The following is a 20,102-nucleotide window of genomic DNA, read 5'->3' on the forward strand; positions in this document are numbered from 1 at the left end:
TCAGAAGCTCTCCACTCCTGCGTCTCGCATACCGTGAGTCGCTTCAGAAAGTTAATCCTCATGAACCAAATTATTATTCTAAGCAGTGAGTCGGTTGCGCTCACAGAAAAGTCATTCGCATTTAACAACTTGTAGTGAGCAGTGAGCTTTCTCGACCGTTATTCGTGGCCAGACGGTATGCCGCCCAACCGTGGTCTACCGAAAATGCATTTTTGGGCAATTTTCTCAAGGACCCTATTCAATATCAGATAGAGCGAGTGGCAGTTGAAGCTTCCCTGTTTCGGCAGCCGTCATAACGCTTCACGCTTCGGAACCTAAAACCACAAAAATGTAATATTTTCAACACGCCGGTGCCATTCCGCCGGCTGCACTGAGACCCGAGTCATTCGACTCCTCCCACTTGGCTATATTTACGCGCCGCTCGTGTTTGTAACGACCATTACAATTGCAATGCCGCTCAGCCCTGCAACCAGATCTAAGGTTTCCCCGATGCCGTCCTCTCTATTTCCCTCTATCTATATCTATGATGTTGGGTGTGCGGTTGGCTATGGCTCCAGCACAGTCGGAATGACATCATTTCAATAAGCTCGATATGATGTGCCGCTTGACCAGTGGGGCTACAGAAAATATCAGAAAATGTTAAAGCCCCAACTACTCAGTACTTGAGTGTAATTGCTCGATACCAGACAGGGCGTTTCGTAAGGTACTTCACACTTTCCAACATGACGAACAGCAGCTAGTTGAGACAGAGGAATAGGTAACACATTCGCAGCCCTAAATGGTAAAATGACATGCGCAATCTTCGTTTGAAGGCGGTATGTGATCACAGGAGCCCACAGGGGGTTGTAGGACGTCAAGAGAATCAACTGCTGGGGCAACAATCCGAAGATGTGACGCTCTGACAAGAGAAGGTGTATGTATTCAGGGGCACAACATAGTTATTATATTTAGTCTCAAATCCAGGGCATTCGCATTTTCAACATGCAATTTTATCTCACAGAAATATGTTTCACAAGGCCTCTCTCACATAGCAGCGCCGAATTATTATCGAAAAATTGCTAGAGTACTTTGTAATCTACACTGCAGAAATGAAAAAGCTTAAGTCTTGCTGGTGCACACAGTGCATTAGTTTGCTCTCATTATTACGTAATTACACTGACAATATCAATTCTAATGTCTTAATCGTCACTATCACTAACTGCACAGTCATTGTAATTGCTACTATAATCCTCACGGTAGAAAAGGAGAATCATAATGTGCGTTTTAGAATCCCGGTCGTTTTGCAGTTTGCTAAAGAGCGCGGCTGGGGATCTAAGGCGTCATAGTTCGCCTTCTGATGGAGACAATAGTTTTTATTTTTTCCATGAAGTCATCACGACGTCATTTGATTGACAGCTACAGTTTGAGCGGGCGAACAAACTCTGAAAGTAGGAGCCATTAAACTCTTTTGCCTTATTATATATATCAAATGAAAACCCCAGTCGGAATCTGCACACCATGTTATTTGATGTCACGAAATGTATACTAAAGACAAATGTACAGTTTATTGTACAGTTTACTGAGTATATGGTCGTACACTTGCTCGTTGCCTATGTTCCAGATGTGAGCTCCATGTTTCGCCTGCTATTAGGAATGAGCGCTCAATGTTTTGATGTCCTTCGCTATTGTATGGAGCCGCGCGCTAATGTGGCTGTAGAATGCGCACTCTGGTGCATGTCGCAATAAGAAACTCAAAGAATGACAAGACTAACTGTAGCACACATTTATTCCGGATAAAATATAACACTACGCACAGCGATTGCCTTTATAATATACAAGAAGTCGTACCCTGGACTAAATACCAACTCATGCCATTCAATTGTTCTAAAAACACAGGCACTTTTGGTGGCAATTCTTGACTTTTATCCGTTAAACATTATTGCTGACGTCCATAAGACCCTAAACGTAGTGTTTATATATGTGTTTTTGTACTTCAGCTAGACATACACGGCACTTGCAAGCATTCTTTAATTTAGAATTTGCTACTGTGCAGAAGTGTACATAATCATTCGTCTTCGTTTGTGGTCACTATCAAGATACGAAGATGGTAGGGTGCATCCCAAGGAGAGATGTTATTCAAGTCTGTGTTGGTCACATTTGGTATATTAAGCGTTTGATCAAAAAGCTGATAGGATCATTTGATGTTGCTTTCGGCTCTTTCAATGCCACTAGTACTTCGCAGGAAATTCTCTTTAGTTCCACCTTTCGAGAAATTCCTAAAGCGAATTAAAATACGCCCCCCTGCCAACATCTTCAGCGCTGAAGCCTTGTAGCGAGGGTTCCCATATCGGCAACCATGATAGCTGGCCCATACCTCGAAGTTAAGGTTATCAGACGAGAGCGTAAACAGCTTAAACTTGCGGCTTCGCTTGGGGATTATCATCCAGATAAACATATATTTGTCCCGCTTCATCACTTATCTCTTAATTCCTGCTTTGGTTATCTCACTCCCATATTATTTAGCTAATAATCTGAACCTAACACATTGCAGGAAAGTGCACACTATAAACGTATAAAGCACCGCTTACCTTGGCCGTATCAAGAGCGTGCGAGTCCTAAATATATCATGTCTTAATCTCATTTTAGGGGTCTTCAATCATTCGGATCCCCTCGCCCTTCCACTTGATATGAGAGGCCTACCTGGCACCTCGTGCCAAATTAGCCATGTAAGCTGGCTCTGGGTTGTCGCAAAGGATTACGGCTATTTTGTGCCCGAACATAACCCGAGTCACCAACATCCTACTGGAACCCTTCCAACCCCCGCCCACTTCAACAGCGCTGACGACAAATTTTTTAAACAGTGCAGGTAAATATAGTGACGAGAGATTTGAGAACCGTTTCAATCATAAGGTGCGAGAAGTGTTGGATATTTCCGATTGGTGACGTTTGCTTCACAAATGACTCTTAAGAGACTAAAGAAATGGCGATAGCGCCAGATTTATCATTCACGATGTAATGGGCAAAAGTTCGCGGAGCGTATCTACTTCATATTATGGAAACCAACACAATTAATAAACGTTAGAATGCTCTGTTACTGAGAACATGAAATTTTCTTAAGCATGGCAGTATGTCAGGTGCAAAGTGCACATAATTACACCATGTTTATCCGTAGTCTGCTGCTCGTCATCCCAAGTATTAACAGCAAAACGGAGTGCTGGATTGAAACCTTTGCTTCGATCCAAAATGCAGTACCATTTCAGCAGTATACACCGGTCTGCACACTGTCTGCCGTGTAATAAGGTTACATATAACCGTTTCAGTTAGCGTGCAATTTAAGCTGTTTTCGATTGGGCTAGCTGTCTACAGCACCTAGCCTCTTATAACTGCCCCTTTCATGTGCATGAACATTGATAATTTTATCTTTTGCGGCCAGAAGCAAGAAGCAGTTTCTGTGCTATGTAATGATACCAGTTCCAACAAAGGGACAAGAAGAGAAAACTCACAAGAGCTGTTTGTTTTTGAACGGTTTAGTCATGTAGCAATATATGGGGACAATGTATATAAATAAAGGCACACATAAATGTTGGTAGTCTTGTTATTCTCACAACTCATTCTGAGCTATATCGTAGCCAGTAATGTGTCGCCAATGTTGTATGTCTTCTCAAGGCAAGTTAGTTTTGGCCATGCCTACTTTAACCGCTATGTTGTTCACATGTATTGCGGGGTTACCTCTATTTTACAGAAAAAAACCTTCGGGCTCAAATTATTCAAAAAAAGGTGCGCCTCAAAGAAACTCATGCTATCTGCTGGAAGTCTCTTGGTGGGACAGACACACACTGTAGTATAATACTATTTATGCAGGAAATATTATTTATAATGAAATGAAGATATATATACCGGGTGTCCCAGCTAACTTGAACCAAGGCATACAAAATAATACATTTGATGTAGATCAGTGAATCCAATTGCATTCAACTGCCAGCCTCCTTGCGCACTACAGGCAATTTTTGTTTTGCAATTACTTAATTAGCTAATTATGTTATTTTTCTAATTTATAAATATCGACTTTAGACCAAACATGTGAATTGGAAACTTGTACAGCACCTTCAGAAACCCCCATTCCATTAATTGCGATAAAGAAAGTCTCACGTGTATCTTTTTTTCTGGGCTCAAAAGAGAGCCCGCGAAATACAAATAATACTACAATACAATACAAATAATACAAATAATATATATATATATATACACTACTAACTATATGATATTAGGAACGTTGCCATAAACAATATTTGATTCGATAAAGTCATATTTCGGACGTAGGTGTGAGAATTTTCTTTAAAATTCTCAAAAGGAGGGCTGATTTTGTGGGGTTAAACAAAAACTTGACCAGACTGGTCAAAATAGGAACACATCTTTTTATACAGAAACATAAGACTAGACGAATAAAAACAAAAAACAACTAACGAGAATAATAAAAAAGACAGAGACCAGTTAGTCATCACACGCTAGAAGAATGAAGTCAATGCATTCGCTACCAGTCACGTGGGCTCGGAGCGCAAGGAAATACCTGTGTTTACAGGCGCTTCGGTCAGACTAGCAGGTGGCTAGGCAGCGGGAGAGGCTCGGCAAGCGGCAGAAATGCCAGATTTAGGTGAGTGTATCCAGCGCACCTAGCAAGAGGCTGAAGGTACGTGGTGGCTGCGTGCTCCAGGAGCACAACAGGAGTCGGTCGCTCCCGGCTCTGGTCATCCTGGTCGTAGGACAGGTGGTATGCGATCAGCAGGAGTTTCCTCGCAAGTTCCAAGTCTGGGCACCCGGGTCGTAGACCAGGCGAGACGCAATTTTCAGGATGCCTTTGTACAGCGTTTACACATACTCTCTCGGTTACAGAGATCGGGAACATTGTTTCTCACAAGTCGAATATACAAGGGTTATTTAGTGTACGGTGCCTCATCCTGAGTCAGCACGTTTCAGCAAATGCGTCACTGAGACGGACCTGCCATTCATCGATGCGTTTCTTTCCCTTCATGAATACTCAACGAAAATAATGCTGTCCATCGCTGTGATGAATAATTGCTAGTTTTAGCTCTAATACGTATAGTAAAGCGGTGCACATGAGCCCGGTGTCTCGTAAAAATGGAGGGTACAGACTTGCTTTTAAAGCATTTGCATTCGTTGATTTCAGTTTAGTCCTGCCACAATCATGCATGCTTTGGCTGTCTCATTGGGACATTTACGAGAAACAGGCACCATCCCTGCTACTATGATATCAGTGCCTGGAAACTCATGCGATCATACATTTCGCTCGCCATTGAGCTTTAAATTCCTCTTCAGCACGGTACGTTGCCACGCTTCGCATTACCTGACGAATCGTTTAACGTCACCGTGTATCGCGGACCAATAAATTCACTGAGCACCTTAGCTCTAGACTCGCGAATCGCCTTACGGCATTAGGCGGGCTCTCATGCGTGAACATGAATATCCTAGAACGGCAGCGCTACGGCACCACTACTAGTTTAACTATTCGGTCGGGACACATTTGGTTCTAGCAGAAAAAAGCCCGTCTCATGATAAAAAGTAGGGGTATCTGCTTCTTACTAAAATAGGGTTTTGCTAGTTTTCTCCGTCATACCTTTAATGTGGTATTGTTTTTCTGTTCAGGATGTAGCACGGAACGAGACACCTTGAGCGTATTTTGTTTGAGACCTTGCCTGCCCTCCAAAAAGCTCCGCACTACAGTAGCGGAAGGAACATTGGCTAATCCTTTAGGGGAAGGATAAGTCGCCTGCCACTTAGAAACTGGCGAGTCAACTAAAATAGAACCTTTACACCAGGAACATTACCAATTATGACATAGTTAAGGGGATTTGGTAGCCGTTGTGTAATGGCCTTTCCAGAGAAGTATAGAACTTCGACGTCAGTTCAATCGGTCAAAGACAACCTGCCTTTTTCCCTGCAAGCGCATTCGCACATACCAGAACCTGGCGCCCAAAAACGCTATTGCTGTCCATATCACGCAAAACGGGAGCTAGCCGTCCGAACACCTCATTGTGAATCACGGGCACTTTGGCAGCCACAGGCGTTGAAGTATGGCCCACGTTTTCCAGCTGGCTTTCTGGATACCTTATCCCTGGAGGTGCGTTCGGGGAAGACCACCGAGAAGTCAGGCAGCGGGCAGACTATGCATGGTCCCCTGAACTCTTATGCATCCAGGACTGGGCATCATTTCCTGACCTTTTGCTGAATGTAGAGCTAGGTTGACTTGACTTCATCGGGCAATTTGGGGACCTGTGCCCAATTTTCTCGCAAATAAAACATCTAACCTGGAACTATGAGCGAGGTGCGTAAGTTTTTGGTCTTACTTCATTTTGTTCTGACTTCTATTTGGAAGTCAATGTATGATTTCGCCGCTGTGTCGCGAAAAGTGATGGGCCACTCCCGGTTCGGGTCATCCGGGCCCTAAAACAGGCGGAACGTGATCTGCAGTAGCTCCGTGGCAACCTGTCCTCCAGCAACGCTGCTACGCCGTTCTCCGTCTTACGTGTCACAGTGTTCTATCCCGTAGGCGCCCCTGTCTTCTGGGATATTCTCTTTGTTCCGAGAGTGGCACGCCTAAATAAGTACAGTAATATTCAATATCAATTCCGGATATACGGCTTTGACTAATATAATAACTAGACCCCTAATTTCAAGAAATGTGACTATAGCAACGCTACCTTTGTAAGTGCAGAATTTCCTCACCCAGTATGCGTAGAAGGCCTTTGCAACAGCCACACTCAGTCTTTATAAATTTATGCTGAAAAAGCGTGAAAAAACAGCGATTTTAAACAATGAACACACGATGCTGTTTTCTTAAGGAATCATTGTTAATCTTATTTTTCTTGATCTGACAGGGCATGAAAGCGGCATTTCCTGCTTCTGTATTTTTCACCACTCTTCTAGTAATGCCAAGTGAGTTTCATTGTAACAAATATTGATTGTGAATCTGGAATTATCAAACACCACTGTGCTGTGCCCATAGAAAGTACTATGTTCGATAACGGACGAAGCTAGCTTCTCTAACCACGTGCATAATTCACTCGCCCAGATTAACGCTTAAAACTAATAGGGACAATAATGGCCACTTGAGCTTGGCAATCCAGAAACAGAAGAAAGAGACCAGACTTTTAGCTATTGAGGACCCGCGGTCACGTTTAAACATGGTTTTTATCTCTTGCCGTTGTTTGCCGTATATATATATATATATATATATATATATATCAGAGACAGCTGAGGTCATCATGCTTTCTAAGCACAATAAATGTCACTAAAAACACATTATTGGCACTTGAGCTCCTCGTTGCCTACATATATTTTTGCTAAAAACCTTAAACACAAATTTATTACTTTTTCTTTTAAAGTCTGACCCACGTTCTGGTATTAATTACTGCCTTATATGATATATGGGGTTTAACTTTCCTAAACATATAAGGCCAATAGAGACCCGTACCGTCTGATCTGAAGCACTGTGTCTACAGGTATACTTAGCCGCTAAATAGAAGCCACATAATAATGAATGAGTCCGCAGGGTCATGTGTCTCAGTGGAGCTACTCGAATTTGTAGCTGCTGACCATGCCATGTATTCCTTGATGTCACACACTGAACGACACATCAGGGCTCTTGCGTTTCTCTGCCAACCACATATAGCCAGGGGTATGTCCGCATTTCTTCCCTTGCAACGCCGGAGCTGAACCAGCTGAACACGGACTGCTGTCTTAATAAAAGACGATAGACCATGAGTTCACACCTGGCCACTGGTCTTTTCTGTAAGGATATAACATAGGCTACGAGCTGCCCGATTCATCCTACCGCTTGAAATAAATTAAATGCCGCTATGAACTGCTAATTATAGCCTTTAGGCTCCTTTCGAAGGATAACAACTAGGTTTCTGTTTGGTAAAACCTCCCATTCTGCCTAATATTAGATGTTATTGCTTTTTATTTGCCAAAAGTCATGAGGACAATAGGTAGCGTTGTAAAAGGCGCTTCGCTTAAACTAGCGGCGCCGGAGCGGTTTTTATTCCACACGCTTGATGGCAACACCTGTGGAAGTAGAATAAACATTAAAACATATTCTTCATTTTGTGCACTGCCCACTGCTCTCGTGCGCAGCTTCGTGATCAAGTAGTAAAAGCCCGATAACGTGTTTCTCGTCATTTTGAAGCAGATAATTTTGAGCCGCAGCAGACGCATTCCGCCTTGGACGATATCACTCTTTCCTCAAATCTAAGACATCAAGGCCAACGTTGAAACCAGAGAAATGTCACTTCGCCTACAGTTCCTATGCCACATCGTTAGCAAAGATGGCGTTCACACTGACCCGAAGAAAACAGCTGCCATTGCACAGTTTCCACAGCCAGCCGACAAGAAAGCCGTACGCGTGTTCATTGAGCTTCGCGATTACTATCGGCGATTCGTAAGAACTTTTTCGTGCATCGCTGAATCGTTGATACAACTTACAAAGGCTGATGTACATTCATGATGGAAAATAGCGCAAAAGTACACGAAGGACGGAAGGAAATAAGGCACGGACAAGCGCTAACTCGAAACTGCAGGGTTTATTGCTGAAGCAAGCAATAAATACAGGTCACTTGAAAAAAATAACAGAAAAAAACAAAAGGAAAAAAGTATCAGCGAGCCGTCGGCTAACTTAGTAGATTGCGGATTTGATTTCTTAGCCTCTACTTTACATTGACTTTACTTATCTATACTTAGGTGTTTCTTCCCTTTTCTTTCTTCGCACCGCAGCAATGAGTGGCACGTGTTACCGTGTGTTACTGCCTATGTTATGACCTAGCTTCCCATTTTGGAGGCTGCTTCTCTCGTTTTTTTTTTCCTTTTTCCTTTTGTTTTTTTCAGTTATTTTTTTCAAGTGACCGTATTTATAGCGTGCTTCAGCAATAAACCCTGCAGTTGCGAGTTAGCGCTTGTCCGTGTCTTACTTCCTTCCGTCCTTCGTGTACTTTCGCGCTATTTTCCATCATGAATGTTAACCAACTCGCCCAACTATCGGTATTATTTAGCTGATGTACAATCGGCGTCAAATTAAACGCGAACAGCGGAAAGCGTGGTGATAGGCCCAACTGAGGCCACCTGCCTGTCGTTATCAGAGAGAGGCGCGAATTTCCGGTTTGCGATAGTATGCTTCTATTTTCTTTGGCGTTCGTTTTCTTGGTTTGGCCCTTGGAACGCCACATTCATACTTACCGCCCATCGCATGTGCCGCAGCGCGGTTTCTTCGGCGAAAGAGGCTTATTAGAAAAGAGAGCGATTAAAAACTTCACGTATCGCACCGAAAGTTCCCAATCGGCCGCCTTCGCTGTTCGCATCTACCAGATGCTGATAACATGGGATCGGTTGAAGCACAATCAAAGCGCTGAGCAAGGTGCAATTACTGCTGAGTATGAATGTGTGTGAGTATGAACAGATCCGGACCATGAAAAGGAAATAACAAGAAGAATAAGAATTGAATGTAGCGCATTTTGTAAGCGCTCGCAGATCATGACTAGCAGCTTACCGGTATCGCTCAAGAGGAAAGTATACAACAGTTGCATCTTGCCTGTACTCACCTATGGTGCTGAAACGTGGAGGCTAACCAACAGAGTTCTACTTAAGTTGAGGACAACCCAGAGGGCTATGGAAAGAAAAATAATAGGGTTAACATTAAGAGATAGGAAGCGTGCACAGTGGGTCAGAGAAATAACACAAGTTACCGACATTCTAGTGGAAATTAAGAAGAAGAAATGGACATGGGCAGGACATGTAGGGCGAAGAGAGGATAACTGATGGTCGCTTAGGGTAACAAACTGGATTACAATGGAAGGAAAGCGTAGCAGGGGGCGGCAGAAAGTTAGGTGGCGGATGAGATTAAGAAGTTCGCTGGGGTCAAGTGGATGCAGCTAGCACAGAACCGGGTTAAGTGGAGAAATATAGGAGAGGCCTTCGCTCTGCAGTGGGTATAGTCGGGCTGATGATGATGATGATGATTGTGGCTCTCCAGTGCCAAAACAAAAAAACGAAAGCCAAAGAAATAAGAAGCAAACTATCACGAACCGGAAATTCACGCCTCTGATAACGACAGGCAGGTGGCCTCAGTTGGGCCTATAGCCACGCTTCCTGCTGTTCGCGTTTCATTTGATGCCGATAGTACCTATTAAAAGGGAAGCGCCGCAAAATGATGCTTTCAAGGAACTTAAGTGCCGCTTACAGTGCTCGGGCACTTCGACGAAAATGATCAGACAGAAATTCACACCGACGCTATCAGCGTTGGCCTAGGCGGCGTTCTCGTTCAGAAAATTGACGGAGAGGAAAATGTTATCGCTTACGCTAGCGGTTTCTTGTCAAAAGCTGAAACCAACTATTCGATGACGAAGAAATAATGCCTTGCCGTCATTTCGGCCGAATCAAAATTTCGCCCCTGTTTGTACGGACGACCATTCAGTGTTGTGAACGACAAACATGCTTTGGGCTTACTCGTCAAGATCTCTCCAGCCGCAAGCACGACGGAGCTTGCGTATCCAAGGCTTCTACATAATAGCCATCTACAAGTCTGGCCGCAATAATTTTATGCAGACTGCTTGTTACGAGCCATCGTTGACGCTCCTAAGAACGCAGCGGGTTTGCACAGAAGAAGCGCTCAGACCCTGAGTTGAAAGCCTTAGCTGATTACCTCGAAGGAAAGATCGCTTCTTCTACTGCTGTGTCCATGTGTCAGTTATCGTCATTCGTCCCAAAGAAAGACATCGTCGTTGAGAATACCTAGGCAGCCAACAGAACCACGAAGCTCCTTGTTGTGTCCAAAAGCCTCAGAGAGGAGATTATGCAGGCGCTGCACAATGCGCCGACCGCGGGACATCTCGGCTTTGCACGCACATTGCACTAGTGTACAAGATACATATTACTTACCACAGTTACCTGCCGATATTGCTCAATTTAAGAAAATATGTCGTGCGTGTCTGGGACGGAAGACGTCCTCATGCAGACCAGCTAGTCTACTGATCCTAAAACCGGCCCCGATTAAGCCCTTTCAACAAATTCTCATGGACCTCCTGGACTTCCCAACTTCATCAGCGGGAAACAAATTAATCATCATAGCAGCCGATTACATGACCCGTTACGCCGAAGCGAAAGCCCTGCCCAACGGTACCGCAGCAGAAATTCCTACGTTTTTCTTCGAGCGATTTGTCCTGCGACACTGTGCTCATTAAGTGCTCATTACGGATCGAGGAACAGCATTTACGGCGCAGCTCGTGCGGGCCATCTTGCACAACAACCAAACGAGCCACCGAAGGGCAACTGCTTACCATCCCTAGAAGAACGAACTTACGAACCGGCTGAACGAGACGATCGCAGACATGATCGCAATCTATGTCGATGCCGAACACAAGACCTAGGACGCGATCCTGCCGTACGTAATCGCGTGTAACATGGTCGTCCAGGTGACACCCAGAGTGACCCCACTCAAGGTTGTGTACGTTAGGAAGCCCAAGGTGACGCTCGACACAATGCTGCCGCAATTAACCGACGAGGCGAACCTGGACGTCGCTTCCTACCATCACTCTAAGGAGGAAGCGGGAAGGCTGCGCCCGGCTACGCAAAAAAGACCAACAACACACTGACGTCTGACGATGCAACTTGCGACGACGCGACGCAGAGTACAGGCCGGGTGACCAAATGTGGGTTTGGACGCCGATACGTCGCCGCTGACTGAGTGAAAAGCTATTATAGGGGTACTGCGGCCCATACAGAATCCTTCGATGCGTCCAACAGCTCGATTGCGAGGTCATCAAGACAGACCGACATAATCTCAAAGGCGCTGGGTGCGCCAGAAGTCGTCCACGTTGTGCGCCTCAGACCTTATCACGCGCGCTAAAGATATTTTAATATTAATTGTTTTGTTAGCCTTTCTGTGTTTATTTTGTAAAGATTGGGTCGATGCATGTTTAAGGGAGCAGTAATGGCGCAAACCATTCAAATATGTATTTGTTCCTTTGTCGACAGCCGCCGACACAAGGCTTTATCACTCTGATTCTGGCACGCGTATCTATTATTTGGTCTTTGTTTGATTATGTTCTTGTCGCGAGATGCAGCTTTATCAGTATCTTTGTTGCAAACATTCTCCGAGATGTTCTTGAAGATTCCGGCCACTCGCGTATGTTTTTTCAATGTTCAAGATTGTGCTAGTCACCGTTTGATGTTTTATCTCGATTTTTCTTTGCAGGCTTTAAATCTAGCGCTCGCGTGTGAAACCTACATTCTTCGTTTACGAACGCCGAGCACTATTGTTGTTTTCACCGCCGCCAAGTTGATTATTTTTTTATGGGTGCAAGTCAGGCCAATAGAGTTTCATTCAAGTGCAATGCAGTATTTCGTTTGTGGTTACCGGGCTTGGTAGCCTCTACGTGACAATAGTACCTCAGGGGATCAGTCCTTCAAATTGCAACTACTGCTCTTTCTCCCTCCATCTTGTGGCAGTGGTGTTACATCAAATTCCGGGAAGTTTTTATAACTTGGTGGTCCAGCGGCTTATGCCCAGTAAAACTAGATTACGTCCTCGATCTCCATATCTGTATTATCCGAGCACTGGTTAGGCCAGTTAGCTCAGATTGGTAAGCGGGAACTATTTGTTCTCCAACGAAAACTGGCTTGTGCACCGAATGTCGCCTCAGCGAAATTTTTGTCGGGCTCCCAACCGGGCGGAACCAGACAAATTAAATGGCTGTACGTGAAAACTAAAATTTGGGGCATTGTTTTGCCAGTCACACAAAAAGGTTCGATTGGTGCATACTCGCCCACGCCTCCACTCTTGCACTCAGAAAGGAACATTCTTGAAGCAGAAATGTGTTTTGCTTTAAAAACTAAAGTAATCAATAGTACTCCAGCGTCATCAAAGTTTCTAAGCCGCATACACCGCTCCTGCATTTCAAGAACCCATTTACATTGTTTATAGGGTCATAAGTTACAGCACCTAAAAATGAAAAATACAGGGACAGCAGAAAGGGACGAACACGATTCCCGGAGGCACAAGACTCCAAGCTGTGGAAGCCGTCTACCTTTCTCACTCCGCCTGCCGCCATCTGTGTTTCGTTATGGTGCGCGTTCCGAAACTCTCATTAATGCACCCAAAACGTACTGGCGTCCGTTTGTGAGTTGTGCTCTGAGAAGTTAAACAGTTTATACGCGACATCTGTTTGCATGCTCATCAATATTATTTTTCTCTTTTTCTTTTATCGTATGCCGTCAGTTATGTTGCGCGCTGCTTAGCAGAGAATATTACATGCTTTGACGCTTGGCTTTAACTGAGGGTTGCTTACAGAACCACACTACATCCTTCTCTACGCCCACCAGCCTAACGATTTCTTTCCTTTTTTACGAAACAATGGAAAGAGAAGAAGAGTAAGGAACACGGTAATTTCATAATATCAGGTATCTTGGAAGTGATTTGAATTAGGTTCACTTATAAAACAATAAAAATATTGAGATTTCAGATGCTATCTTGTAAAAGGTTTTCTCAGTTCAAAATTATTGAGGAAATATTTTGATCTTAGGTTTTCATTCCGAAGAGCAGATCAACGTATCGAGAATCTTGATGCCGAGATGGCGAAAAATATATATTTAAACATGCCTTCTTTAAACAAGGTATGTCAATGGAACCGATTACAGGCTAGCGCTATGGCTGCTTTAAGCCTTTTAACCTCGCCCTTTTTCCGCAGTTGTCTTCTTGACGTGGACGTGCATTTTCGGCATAAATTATTTCAGTTGTTTCGATATTTAGCCGTGTTACATTTATTTCTTCTTTTTATTTGTTAATAATGTTCGTTTTCGTCCCTTCGCCTCTTTTTTTCGTTGCATTTGTTACATTGTACTTTTCCACCTGCCCTGGCTCCGACAATCATATATTTGTAAGTTTTTTCGGTAAACCTCTGTGAGTACATAAGAATGTAAAGAACTGAACTGAATAAATAACCTTGTGTGTGTCCGACGGTGCTTGCATTCGCTATAAACCAGCAGATGAATAATGCAATATCAGAACCAAGCTATGTTTCATTCATCGCTAGCACTGCTCAGAACAAAATGTTTTCCTCTTGCTTATCGGCGAACTTTAGCACCTTTCTGCCAATAAACAATAAATTACTCTCTGTGCTACCTACGTCTTTTAAGCTCTACATATATCGTTTTAGCAGCTTTTACCGATATGCTGCACATAAATTTACAATAGTGTGATCATTTCGTTCTGTGATTTGGCATTTCAGCTGACTGGGGTAACGTAGAATATCCGAAAAGGGACATGAACAGTAGACTGCAGATGGGTATTTGTAAAGAGTAATATACATACTTACCGAACAGAAAATAAAAAATTAGCAGACTTATTAAAAGTCAAAGAACGGTCGAGCAAAAGCCAGACTCGCATCCAGTTATATTGTGCTGTTCCAGCAGTTCGTGCCGGCTTCTGCCTCTCCTGTATTCCCTTCACTTATTCTTGTCGCTTAGACCTATGTCCAGAGTACATAAGCCATAATGCCCGACTGCGCTCAAGTCTCCTGAACAGCCTAAATGACGAAAATCACTTTACAGTAGTGTGTTGTATAAACAATGTCATTGTTTACAGTAATCTAGGCAAAATAGGATATGTCTCCTGAGAATCCGGCATGGACAAGTCGTTTGCGCACTCGGCTGGGGGTAGGAAAGATGGTGGTTCAATTCTCGCTGGAAACAGATATTTTTTCTTATCGCCACACTTTGTCCTATGGCTTCTTGAAGGTCAACCATGAGCCGTTGCTGACCTTGGCCCCAATTGGCGTACCTCAGCTTTTAGTTCAAAATATTTCAAAGGATTCGAAAGGGATGCCTGCGAAAACATTCTGTATGGTAACGTGCAGGTTTGCTTGCCTCCTGCGTCCTTTTATTATGTTGCCAGAATTAGTTTCTGGCAAACATTCATTGCTCCAGGTTTTGCTAAGTCACCGTACAATATAGAACAAAGTCCTCTTTAATCGATTCTTTAACGAGACCCGTGAGTTACGTGTATGCGCAGGGTCATGAACACGTAAAGTGGCATTGTTTTGCGACATCCACGCAAAGATAAGTTTTATTGCTCCTTTTATGAGTTGACTCATTCGTTTCTGGCATCATAGAAAGTTATTGGGTATCACCGTGAACTACGCTTTGCGCGCTCTTTGGTGTATGAGCACGCGACATGAATTCGCATACAAGAATGGGATTCAGGAATCTTTGGCGGAGAAAACCGTTTTTTCAACAAAACCTGAGGGAAGCATCCTCCAGTAGGCTCGGGATCATCGAAAATCACAGTGCATTGCCGAAACCTGAGAACGGGAAGCAGCTTCCGGCCGCCTTAATAGGGTGTAAATGAACACCAGCTTAACACATGCAAATGGCAACGGTGCGTTGAATTGCGTTTCAGAACAAAACATGGAATATGGAAAGTCTGGACCTTACAATTTCAGCCTCACTGAATAACAACCTCACTCGATCTCGAAATCACTTGCGAGTTTGAAGTCAGATGTTCTAGCATCACTCCCAAATATCGAGCTTTCTCCTGCTCTCCTACGCCTCATCTTGTGCTCTGTTAGGTTGTCCCGCCAGGATGGCGCAATAGTTACGGCCCTGTACTACTGTGCTCAAGAATGCGGTATCGAGTCCCGGTGTGGACAACCGATTTTCGCTAGAGGCTAAAAGCAAGGCGCCCGTGTGCTGTGCAATATCAGTGCAGGTTAAAGAACCTCAGAAGGTCAAAATTCACGGACTACTCCACTACGGTGTCTCTCATAGCCCGAGTCGCTTTGGGACGTTAAACTCCACAAACCAACCTTATCCTCCTTGATTAAATTCATTTTGACGCCATGTGAAAACCTCTAGAGGTGACCCAACCCTGCTGCTAACGCTACTGATATAACTCTACTATTATAACCTCTAAAAGATTCACCCACTGAATGGTGTCCACTTCACTTCTTTCCTTCCTTGGCATTTTGTCCCCCATTTTACAGTATACTGTATATTAGTTACAAATCATTTCATTACACAGTCGAACGCAATCACACATCTTTACTCCCCCCTCTGCAAAGTTCGGAGAAAAAAGAATTGTAAAAATAGAGTGCCATTGAATCTAGAAATTTCTCGTAGAAAGCAACTGCGCAGGCTCGTAGCCTCATCGCAGCCTATAACACCGCGTGCTAAATTAAACTCTCGCTATTTCATTGCCTGTCTAAGTCTTTACCAACGTCCATTCAACCGCAGTAGATCGAAAATACCTTTCTCACATTGTCTTCTGAAGGTGTGCGAGGAGTGAGACTGTTCGGCAATTCGCTACATTCAATTTAAAATTTGAAACGATGCCCCACGAATAAATCGTCCTGATGCGCTCCAAAATAGACTCGGCAAGCATCCAATATTAGATTAAACGCCTTTAAATGTGGATAGTCAGATTAAAAATGTACGAGTTCGCACAATATTACATTCTTTGGCGCAGACAAACCATCCGTCACTTTTTACTTTAGCCATTGGAATGCTTCGTATTCGTAGTTTTTGAAATAAGTTTAGATGCGTAAACCTGTGAAATCATCCCTTTTTACTTCTAATTACTCTATAGGATTCCCACTGCACTCCCTTTATTATAACTAAGTCCTGTTGCTTAGGAGACATACGCTCACTGACCAAAAATCCTGCTCCGAGATCTCGTCTGCAACTGAATCACGTTAATACAATGTGTTGCCACTCTCATGAATATATAGCCACGGTGAAGAAGAGGCAAGCCAGGTTAAGCACCGTTGCCGGTCGGATAACGTGCGTGTCCTCTTCTGTTCATAACATTGGCGTCTGCGGTTTCCAGTTAAAGACACCTGACGGCATTATTCTCCCCTGCGGAAAACAATGGAGTTTAGGGGAGGGCAGGATTAAAGCTTTATGGTCTAGGTAAGAGAACGAAACATATCGTCGAAAATAAATTGAAGGCAGAGCACTTCAATTAAAAAGACTCCAAATGCACGCAGCTGCCATCAATGCATGAAGAGGGCTTCATGCGGTGCACATGCACTACCTCGGGTTGAATCTGATGACATAACTATGCACAGTGCCTTCGGAGAGTACTTCGCAGTTCACGTAAAAGAGACGGCGCAGCACTTTGTAGAGCCTAAATTATTGGCTAACAAATATTCCAACAATCTTGGGCGATGGACATAAATCCACGCCCAGAATTGGCCATCGGGTTGCGACTCGACGTGCGGGTGGCGTTCGACATAGCGTCATGCATCGGTCACCTGCACTGGCTTGATGCGCATCCGGGCGAGTTGGCATGCACCCTCTGCTTACTGACTAAATGTTTTGACGTGCGGCGTTAGTGGCCGGTGGTTGGTAGCGTATGGAAGGATTACGTTCAAAATGGTTTGTACGCCATGGTAACAGGCACAGATCAAGTGGATTCCTCTATGGCTGTGCTATAAGCAACTCTAACGCACGGCAGGGCTTCGTCCCACGTTTATTGTTGTGCGTCAACGTTTGGCGCACAAATCAAGCATGTCCGCTATGATTTTGTTTAGACGTTCCGTTAACACGTTTGACTATGGGTGGTGGGCAGTAGTTTTGCCGTGTCAAGTAATACATGTCTGCAACACCTTGTGCAGGCAATGTTCTGTGAAGGCAGGTACTCGATATGTAATGAGGTAAGGTGGGGCATTGTGCCATAAAACAATCGCGCTAAAGGGCTGTGCTATTTCAGACGACGTTCCTCGCGGTACTGCCTTCATTTACGCAAAGCGCGGTGAGCAGTTAGCCGCTTATTACAACCCACTTATTAGAGACTTATTAGTGGCAATTCCGACTTTGCCGAAGCAGGCAGCGAGGAGGAGCAAATGGTTGGAGCAAACACGTAGACTTTACTGTAGGGAACTTGCTGCGCTGGAATTCGCGGAAAACTATGGCATAGTGGTGCATGGTAACAGAACGTTTGGGCCAATAATAGGATTGACTAATTATTGATAAAGTGCGCGCTAATCCCAAGTAGCCAGGTTTTGAGTCATCTTGACAAGCAAAAAGGATATAGTCCCGGAGGTCTGACGGCATGACTAGAAGGTCGCTGCTGCTAGAGGTTTTTTTATAGAATGCAGCGCATACAGATGGATGACAGGTTCCTGAATAACTGTCGGGATATGTTGGAAGCGCTACTTCTAGGTGGTTAATCACAGGTCAGAGGTCCACGTCAGCTCGCTGCTATACTTCAAGGTCAGCAAAGCTGATTACAATAAGGCAGCGGCTGTCGCCCTTCTCGTAATCTTCCGCTAACTCGGCAGGAACGCTCTAGAAGATGTGTGCAACTTCATGCTTACGGCCAGGTTTTTATACAATGGTGTATTCTGATCCCTGTAAGCGGAAGCTTCATGATGCTGGCTTGTTCGCAGGTCCTGGACATTGGCCAGCCAGCACAAGTAATGGTGACCTGTAACCACTTTAAATAGCGGCCGTAGACGTTAGGGCGAATTTCATCGTAACCCACAGGGCCGAAAGGATCTGCTTTTGCGATGTCGAGCGGTTAATTTCATCACGTGAGAGGGTGCTACTCGTGTACGCGATCACGCATTCGACGCGGCTTGGATGTTGGAGAGGAGAGCTCCAAAACCGATGTTGCTCATGCCGGTATGGAGTTCAGTGTCGGCGTCCTCATCAAATTGAGCCAGGATAGGAATAGTTTGTAGCAGTTGACGTAGTTTAATAAAAGCCTATGGCTGCTCCTCTGTCCACAAAATCGGTAAGTCGGTAGTCGTTAAACGGGCCAGGATTTAAACACATGAGAAATTGACAATAAATCATCGTTATTAGGCGCACCGACCTATTTCTCATTTTACTGGTCTTTTCAAAAACTTAAAAAAGGGGGTGAGCTAGCACGCATCAACAAAAACTTTACCATGCTAGAAGCAATTTGAAAGAAAATAAAAGGAGCAAAAGCTCAACAAAAAAAAAGCTCTTTTCGGACACAGCGAAATAAAATAACATTAATATTCAAGAAAACAAAGTCCAAGTTTCATACTTGTTCACGCTGGCCTAAAAAAAAGGAAACCTCAAGAAGCTGTCATTCAGACCTGTAAACAAGACAAAAATAGGAAACAGAAATGAAAAAAGTCACAAAGAACGTGGGGTGAGAGACACAGGCATGCAGTACACATACGTGTGCGAGTAAAAAGACTGCATTAAAGTAAGCGGGATACTCAATAACAAATAGAAATGACAGAGGTATAGAATGGAGTGTAAAATAGAGCTTGGCAGTCTCCTACGGTATTGTAAGGGTATGTTCACAAACATCAGCAAAGCAAAACTACAAAGAGGCGCAGAATAATAAAAAAGAAAAAGCAAAGCAAGTGCTGATACACCAACTCGGAAGACAACGTTCACTACACCAGGTTATATTAATTCCAAAAAGACGCATAAAGGAAACGCTGGAAGAAGACGCCTGAAGACGCCTACTCCAACATTATACCTGACAGGCCTGAAAAAGCTGCATAACAGGCAAAAGGTATCACCTCAAAGAGGTGACAAAAAGAGACTCGATCATTTTATAGAATTAGAATCAGGCATGGTACCCCTGCGGAGCTGTCTCAATAGTCAAGAAAGACTGCAATCACGGGAGCTTTCAGACAAGCTGAAATGGCATGCCCAAATCACTCGGCTTATACAGGAGCACGGAGCTCTCTCACATGCAGTGGGTGGTAATGGATCTAAAGCACACTTCAACAAAACCCTCGCCTCCAGCACTGTCAGACTCAAGAACATGATCGGCAGGGCATCCGCTGGTGCTTGTAAAATCAAAGGAGAGGTAGTGGCATTGATGAGCACCCCAAGACAAGATAGATATGGACACGTGAAAGCGTACCAAGATACTTTGTTGGGCGAGTTGGTGCTTATTCATTATTGATATAAACAGCGCGAACACGCTGTGAAAGCGTGATCTGATGATGCCTGATTGTCCTTCAGAGAGTCCACAGTAGGGGTCCTTCAAGAGCTCTAATTCGGGAAATAATGTTTTACTAAACCAAGCCAAAGCAATAAGCCAAACATATGTGTGCTTTTCTTGTTGCACG

The sequence above is a fragment of the Amblyomma maculatum genome, chromosome 3 (assembly GCF_055883805.1).
Source record: "Amblyomma maculatum isolate TAMU_Amacu chromosome 3, ASM5588380v1, whole genome shotgun sequence".
NCBI lineage: Eukaryota > Metazoa > Arthropoda > Arachnida > Ixodida > Ixodidae > Amblyomma > Amblyomma maculatum.